This window comes from Dendrobium catenatum, unplaced genomic scaffold (genome assembly GCF_001605985.2).
Source record: "Dendrobium catenatum unplaced genomic scaffold, ASM160598v2 fragScaff_scaffold_1497, whole genome shotgun sequence".
NCBI classification, from domain to species: Eukaryota; Viridiplantae; Streptophyta; class Magnoliopsida; order Asparagales; family Orchidaceae; genus Dendrobium; species Dendrobium catenatum.
Genome location: NW_021319959.1, coordinates 270708 through 280093, shown reverse-complemented (window position 1 = coordinate 280093; position 9386 = coordinate 270708).

Here is a 9386-nt window from a genome sequence, read left to right as displayed (position 1 = left end):
CTAAGCTCAATATCTATAACATGCAGTAAACTCACTAGTTTCTCAGGAAAGACAAAAATGTTTTCACACTATCAAGATAACATGCAAAGGTCTATATTATATTCTTCTATCTAAAATATATGCCATAAATATAATACAACCTTTCTTCCATAATTTAACTACTTTGATAACAAATATCAACAAGATCGAACTCCCTTAACTTTGTGAATCAATTATCTCTTACTACCCAAAAATAAAGTAACCCTCAATCTGGGTTCTATATAAACTCAACCAATCCATACCTTGGATAACATCAAACTCAGAGATATACAGAAATATAAGACCAGATTTTCACTTCCTATGAGATATCTCTAAGTCACAAAAATACATTTTACTAGCTATCATACCATCGAACCCCAGTCAATAAAATAACAAATAAAGAAGTAGGTAATAATACATGAGAAAAATATAACAAGTCAAAGTATCTCTTAAAAATGGAAAAATGTCTAGTTTCAAAATCAAACAAAATATGATAAGACATCAAAAATATAATTTATACCTATAATCACATCTAGAGCATCTCTAACCTCATGTTGAGTCAAATTTTATACACATGCCTGAATTGGAGTTGAAGTAACTGAACTATTAGAAACCCTCTAACCACTACCAGACAGTCTCCCAGCCATAGAACCACCACCTCTACTAGAATATCTCTTAGTAAATAAACATGGCAGAACTATCCCCAGTCTCCCAACAAGTCTAATAGGTCTATCAACTTTAGCCCTAGAACATATATCAAGTTTTTCTTATAAGCACTTAGCTACCCTGTGTCCAATCTAATCGCAAAAGAAATACTAACCTGTCATTCAATAGCACTATCTTTAACAACTATAGAAATAGTGCACCATTTTACCTGTTTTAATCTAGTTTATAAAGAGGTAAATCGTTTAATTTCTACAATTGAACCCTTTGCATATATCTATGAATATTCTTTATCCATATGAATATTTGATCTATTCTAGAGGTGGTCATAGGGGGTTGGTGTGCATAATTAGGTAGTCTAGAATTTTTTTCTCTAGGGCATTATGGTGTTAGGGTAGGTGGTGCATGGCTTTCATCTCTCAATCTTTTATCCAAATTAATTTAGGTGATGTAACACTACGACACATTGCTCTTCTAGTGGGAGCACTATAATACGCACAATCAGTCGTCATGGAGCTGGGCTTATTTTGTAGATAAATATCCATTCTCACTATTTTTAAAACCCATTTCTCGTTTGAAGGTAGCTAAGTAGAGACATAGATAGGAAGAATCTAGTGAGAGAAAGCTAGGGTTTAGGTGATTTCAGTAAATTTTTTTATGTCAGTTTTGTTCTAAAAGTTGCTCTGATCAATGTAAGTTATATTTTAACTATCTCAATTTTCAAAATACATAGCTTTAAAAAAATTTGCATTTAACTTATAAATTTGTATTATAAAATGTTGATAACTTTGTACCCACAAAATTTTCATTGTAAACTTTTTGTATGTCGTAGAGGTAGTCATTATGGACATTTGTCTATTTTTCAGGAAAATTTTATCAGGTAAATTAAAACGTATACCATTTTATTTAACTAAAAGATATAATTTTGATTCCAAAAAATAATATTGTAATATAATTAATGGTTCCAAAAAATGTTTTGTGCAATCTCTAATACTTTGGTGACTTTCTAAGAGTGAAACATTATGTTAATGGTAATTTTTCTTACCGGACAATTCTATAAAAAAAATTAAATTCAGTTATTTACATTTCTTTAATTCACTTTTATGTCATATATGTTTTTTTTTTTTTTTTTTGTACTTGAAAAGTGCGATTCTAAGGAGATCTTTTATGTGGTGGAAGTTATGTTCTCGTGCTAAACACACATGAAGTTCTATTCTAGTACTAAAAGCACTAGAAGTAATGAGGGCTTGTTTTTAAGAATGTTTGATATGTGTTAGGTATTGGGAGTCATAATGAACAATTTTTTAATAAGCTAGCACGAGAGTCATGCATAAGGGCTTATTTCATATGTGGGTCAAAGGGTCAAAGGGAAGTAAGTTATTTTTTGCTCTAATATATGAAGTACTTATTGATTTACTTTTAGTGTATAGTATGTTTTATTTTAATAACTATAAGATTGCACCTTATAGATGTATATTGACTAAATATGAGTGAGGTAACTATTAAAAATAAGTATTCCTTATAATTCATAACTTATTTGATCAATTGGATGGATGTTCTCTATTTTTTAAGATCAACATATGATTTTGCTACATCAACTAAAGCTGAAGGAGGAGGATATGGTGAAGACTATAGTTAGCTTGAGGTACTGGCATTATGAGTTTTTAGAAATATTATTTATAGTGATTAATGCCTTAGCAAACTTCATGGATTTGATGAATAGGAATTTCATGAAGTATTTGGATCAAGTTTTGATAGTTTTTATAGTTGCTATTTTGATTTATTTCATATCCAAGGATAAGCATGCAACACACTTGAGGACTACACTAGAGATTTTTAGGATGCATTAATTATATGCAAAATTCTCAAAGTGAGTTTTAGTTAAAAAGCATTACATTTTTGGGACACATAATGAGCAGTGCAGGTATTTCAATAAATCCTCAGAAGGTTCAAGTTATTTTTGATTAGCCAATGCCTATTATAGTTTATGAGATGCGTAGTTTCTTAGGCTTTATTAGTTACCATCAAAAGTTTTTTTAGGGGGTTTCTAGAATTTTGTTGACATTAAAAAGACTGACTCAGAAGTCAGCAGCTTTTGTATGGAATCCAGAGTCTAAAGAGAGTTTCAAGATGTTGAAGGATCATTTGACTTCTGCTCATATTCTGACTATTCCTTCATGTACCTATGAGTTTCAGGTTAATGGAGCTTCCCCAAAAGTATTAGGATGCATGATGATATAATATGATAGATTTATTTCATAAGCATCTCAGTAGTTGAAATCATATGAGCAGAACTACCCGATACATAATCTTGAGTTCATTTTTGTTGGATTTGCTTTAAACATTTAGAGGCATTACTTGCATGCAGTTAAATATGAGATTTTTACTAATCAATAAAATTTGAATTTATTTTCACTCAAAATGATCTGAATTTAGGGTAAAGAATATGGCTTGAGTTTATCAAGGATTGTGATATATCTATTCAATATTAGCTTGGTAATGTGAATGTAGTAGCAGTTGTTTTGAGTGGGATTGAAGTCTTTAAGCACTTATCTTTCATTGCTCACTTTTATAGTCTTATTTTTTTAAGATTTGGAGTAGCTAGAGATTGATGTAATATCTATTGATATAGATTCATGTTGGTTTACTCTAATAATTATTTAGCCTACCTTCATGAAAGAATTTTGGAAGCTCAGAAGTCAAATATAGAGTATCTAAAATTAAGTGATCAGATAAAGTTTTGTAAGAGACTTAAACTTTTGGTATCTAATTCTAGTATCATTTTATATAAGGATAGATTATGGGTTCCTTTTGTTGGTGGTCTAAGAGCTAAAATTTTTTAAGAAGCATATTATTCATGCTATACTATTTATCTAGAAAGTAGTAATATGTATATGATTTGAAAGGTATATTCTGGTAGCTTGCATTGAAGAAGGATATAACATAGTTTTGCTTAAAAATATGAGGCATGTTAGTTGGTGAAGTGAAGTAATGATCGGGTGGTCTATTGCATTCATTACCAATTCCATAATGGAAATTAAAAGAAGTGATGATAGATTTTGTGAAGGGATTACCCAAATCAAGGGAAGGATACAATACTATATGGGTTATCACCGACCAACTAATAAAATCAATGCATTTCATTCTGATCTGATAGATTGATCTAGTAGATAGGTTAGTACATATATTTATCAATGATATCATCATATTGTATGGTGTGCCAAAGGTGATTGTATCTAATCATGACGGTTAATTTACCTCCAGTTATAGAAAGGTATTTAATAGGAATTGGGTATAAAATTACACTTTTGTAGGGATTTTTCACCTGCAAACAAATACATAGTTGGGGGGATCAAATTTCATTTATAAATTTTTCTTATAATAATAGTTATCAATCCAACATAGAAATGATCCCTTATAAATCTCTACATGATAGAAAGTGTAGGACCCCTTTATCTTTGATGGAGGTGGGTGACAGAGTGGTGATAGGTATAGCTTTTATGGAAAACACTATAAGAAAGATTTGTCTAATCATAGAAAGTTTTGTAATAATTCATTTTTTTAAATGAAAAAATTGAATTTACCGTTGTGTCTTGCCAAAGAAGAGAGATGCAAAAGGTTGTTCGAACATTTTTAGTCTATCAATTTTATTCATATATTTCTTCTATTTGTTGTAAGTAATTCAAATCTCATTTTAGTTTTTAATAATTTTGATTATTATATAGATTTTCTTTGTATTGAACAGAATTGATTATTTTTTACTACATTTTGATTGTGGCATTTGCATAAGTAAGAAAGGCCGACTATTAACACATTAAAATAGGTTGGTTGATAAAATATAATATCTTGCACATGAGGGTGGGCCGATGGACTTTTCTTTAAAGATGGCTCATGGTGTTATTCTAGTTGTACCCTATAACATATGGCTAATTACATCAAGGGCAGAGAGTGACAACCCTTTATTAATTTAATGAAGTCACCTATAATGATAATTGATTAATTGGATAAGTGATAATTGATATGACTGACGACCAACTGAAAACTAGTTGGGATAAAAGATGTTGAAAACACCATGTTAAAGCTGGATATCCTACCTTGCTAAATCATGCATTGATGCATGCATACATTGATAGCACTGATGACATTGACAGTATTGGATTCATTGATAATACATAAAAATATGATGCATATGAATAGATAAGATAAATTCTTTTAGTGATTTATGAATAATTTATTCACTATTATTTTGCTAATTTATTGAATTTTATATGAATTAATAATTTTTAGATTCATTGTAATGATTCCTTCCTTTTATTATTGATTATTTTGAATTTTATTGATAGCATTTGGTCATTAGCCTGAGCATATCATATTGATTCTTTAGATCTTGCATTGAAACCTTTAGTGAGTTTTTGATTACTACTGGGGTTTTGAGATGATTATGTGGATTTTAATGATTTCAGGTCAGGGAAGGGTCAAGATTAGTTGGAATGTGTTTGTCAATAATCCTCATGTTTTTTTAGATTTTATAATGTATTTTTTTATTCTTTTATAGTTAGGAGCTTGTGATAGATTAGTGACTGTACTGATCTTTTGACTATTGTATATTAATTTTGAAAGAATTAAAATAGTCTAATATTTTGAGGTATCAAATTATTAGTTGCTTTCGCTAGTTAATATTTATATTAATGATTTATAGAAGCTCTCGTATATTTTTAAGGTGTAAGCCAATTTGAAAGAATTACTAAGCTAAGTCCAAGGTATATTAGACCTTTTGAGATTATTGAGAGGATTAATAGTTCTACTTATATGTTATTGTAGACTGGTCATATATAATACATGCACAATATATTTCACGATCTTCTTTGAGAAAGTGGAAATCCAATCCTGATAGTAGATCATCTACTAATATTGTTCCTCCATTGATCAAGAATTTTGGTCTTTGGGAAGTATCATGATCATCCAATAAGAAGGGTTTCAATTTCTTCAAATGAACGATTTGAACACCTATGGATTCTAACAACTGATTGCAGAGTTGATCATTCGGACCTTTCAATTCATAGATGTGGATCTCGGACCTATGAATGGGGATGGATTCAGTTCTTATATGAGGTCCATGGTTTGTAAATGGCCATAAATGGACCCTAAATTTTCAACCTTCTTCACAATCTTCTTTGAGAAAGTGGATATCCAATCCTGATAGTAGATTATCTACTAATGATGTGGAGGTTCATCGAATTCTACCCTATAGGGAAGAGCATGATAGGATTCTAGTGTACAATGTTAAGAAATTAAGGAGCAAACAAATTCTAAAGGTCAAGGTGAAGTGGAATCACAAGACCACCAAAGAGGTTACTTGAGAGAAAGAATCTAAGATAAGAGAACTATATCAAGGTTTATTCAAATATGTTTTGGTTTGAAAATTTCAAGGATGATATTTTTTGAGGTTGGGAGAGTTATGAGACTTCTAAAATCAAATACTAAGACCTTATGTTGATCTTGCTTTTCACTAAACTAGGGCCAAGAGGGTTGACTTGGTCAAATTGACCAAGCTAGATTATAAGACCCCTTCCAATGGGTTAAATGAGTCAAACTAAATTTGTTGAGCCCAGACCCAGGTCTTGGGTCAACCGAGTTGATCAAGTCAATCTAAGTTGACCAGGCCAGTCCAAGTTACCCCTATTTGAATTTAGATCAATTTCAAATCCCCTTTAGCTCAATTCCTAATTAATTTAGGCTTGATTGACCATGTTGACCTAGTCAATAGTTAACTTGGTTAACTCGACCTTAATTTGGTCAAAATTGACATATTTAGTTTAAGAATTTGACCCACATAGCATTTAAAACACCACCAAGCCTCCTCTTGACCCAAACCATAACCAAGAGAGCTTAGATCTCTCTTAATTAACCCTATGAGGCATCTTGGCCATCCATCCTAGGGTTGAGACTATAAATAGAGGCCTAATGCCTCATTAGATAGGACCTTTTTTTTAGATCTTCAATATTCTTCTTTCCCATGGCCCCCTCAAGTCTTAATCTCTATTCGTTCAAGCTCAAGGATCTCCCCCACCTTTTCCCAGTCCAAATCTGCCATCAAAAGCTCGCTGGCGATGAGATATCTAGCGAACAAAGCCCAGGTCTGACCAAGGCTTCCTCAGCTCAATTCATGGCTTTTCAGATCATGACTTCAATTAGGGAAATATATGTGGACAGGATACAAGTTCAGAGAGTCCAAGAACACAAAAATTCAACAGTTGGATCGAGGTAAAAGGTAAATCCTAGTTTAGGACACCTTAGGTTAAAATAACTTTTCCATAAGAGCTTTTTAAACGTAAAAATTAATTCCATGTAATTTCTCTTCACTAGGGCAATATGTGATTTAAATTTTATGTGTTTTTATCTACTAGTTTGAGAGTAAAACCAAAACCCGTTCTAGGGTTTAGTGTACGTAGGCTTCAACTTCGCTAAATTTGGGCCATTGATCTTTTAATCAATAGCATAGAACTTGTCATTCCACTATTTTGTTCAACTGCATGGTTGATCTTGCAGTTTTGCCCTCTTTTTGGCTCGATCAAGATCGTTGATCCATTAATGCGGAAGATCTAATGGTGATAAAGACACGCCTACATGGTTAAGTGTTGCGAGGCTGATTCCCGTGTCATCTAAATCAATTACAATGATTACGCGGCAGCGCAATCATTACCAATGATTACAAAACGCATTCACAATTCAGGCTAACGAAGCAAAAGCTACCGTGTGGCACTTCGCCAGTGCCAACGCCACTGTTTTCATTTAATTAATTTAAATACTTTTTAAATCAATTTTTAAATTAAAAAAACTTCAAAAAATTTAAAATTAAATATAAATTCAAAAATTAATATTAATATTAAATTTATCAAAAAATTAAGCTTTTAATTTAAAACTAAAATTATTTTAAAATATTATGTATATTTTAAATTATTTTAAATATTAAATATTAAATTCAAATAATTCAAATATTTTAAAAAGAATTATTTTATTCAAATATTATTTCAAGTATATTAATTAAATCAAAATACATTTTCTATTAATTAAAAAAAATAATAATATCTTAAATTTTTCAAAACATAATTCATTTTAATTTAAAATTAATTTCAAAAATTATAAACTTAATTACTTTAATATTTAATTAAATATTTTAAAAAAAGAAAATTTTATTTTTAAATTTTTATAAATAATTAGAGGTTCTCTCAAAATATTTTTAAAATTATTTTGATGATATTTTTTTAATTTTATTTTAAACTTATATTTTCATATATTGGATAATGTATATTTTAAAATTATATATATATAACTCTTTAAGTGTTTTGAGATTCCTTTGAAATCTTAAACATATGTTGGGCATATGAATGGATATTATGGGGAAGGATTAGTGAATAATTGTACTATATTTATTTAATAATTAAATTATTAGTCATGTTAATTAATATTTAATCTTTGCATGTTTAGGATGCACGAGCACTTAACTGAGGCTTCTCCTAATTCTAAGGATATGACTTATAATTGTGTGTTGCATTTACCTATATTACCCAAGGATTAGAAATGAAACCTAATTTGAACACATTCAACCTAGTGACATCTTAAATATAATAACTAAGGATTCATCTTGAGAACTTAGAGAAAATTTAGGGATTATGATACACCTCCAAATGACATGAAACTTAAGCCATTTAAACTTAGTGACATCTCAGACCGCCAGGAATTTTCTAAAAACTTTTAGGACCCTTTAAATCACTTAATTAATAAACCCTAATTTACACCTTTAACTAAACCCTAAAATTTCAAAAAAAAATCTAATAAAGTCAAATTAAACCCAAAAATTATAAATAATATATCGAACTCTTTATAATTGAATTTTTATTCCAAGAAAATTAAAATCCCCTCAATTGGACCATAATTCAAATACTAATTTAATTTTGATTAAAATCACCCTTTAATTAAATTAATCAATTAAAATTTATTAAAAATCCCAAAAATTTCTCAAACAATTGAAAACACTTTCTTAGGTCATGTCTGACCTTTGGAGGTGATCCCAAGAAGTTTGGACTTCATTTAAATGAATACTCATAAAATATCCTTAATTAAGAAATTTTTAATAATTCACTAAATACCCAAACTTTGAAAAATCATAACTAGTCCCGTTTGGATATGAAACTTCTAGAAATCAGCCTACATAAAAAATAAAAAAATAGCCTAAATAAAAAATATATTATTTATTAAGGATATGAAACTTCTAGAAATGAGCCTAAATAAAAAATAGTCAACTGCTTAGTCATTCATAGTTCAATAACTAGGCCCGAACTTCTAAGAAATCATATTTCTCTATAGAAAACTCTAAATCCAATAAACTCAAAGCTTAATTACTCCTCACAGGATCTAATGTTTAATAGAAATACTAGGACACTAGAACTTAGTTAGATTCTAAAAGTCAACTTTTGACCCCTTTGATCTGGCGGATAGGATAACCTTGGACATTCCAAAATTCGCCAATTTACCATAAATTTCATAGAATAGTATTCTATGTATTAAAATTGATCAACCAACTAAACTAATTAAAATTAACCTCAATACAATATTTAAACTTTAATCAATATTCCCCTTTGACCTTTAATAAATTAAGTCATAAATAACTTGAACTAATTATCAAAGATATGAAATACATGAGA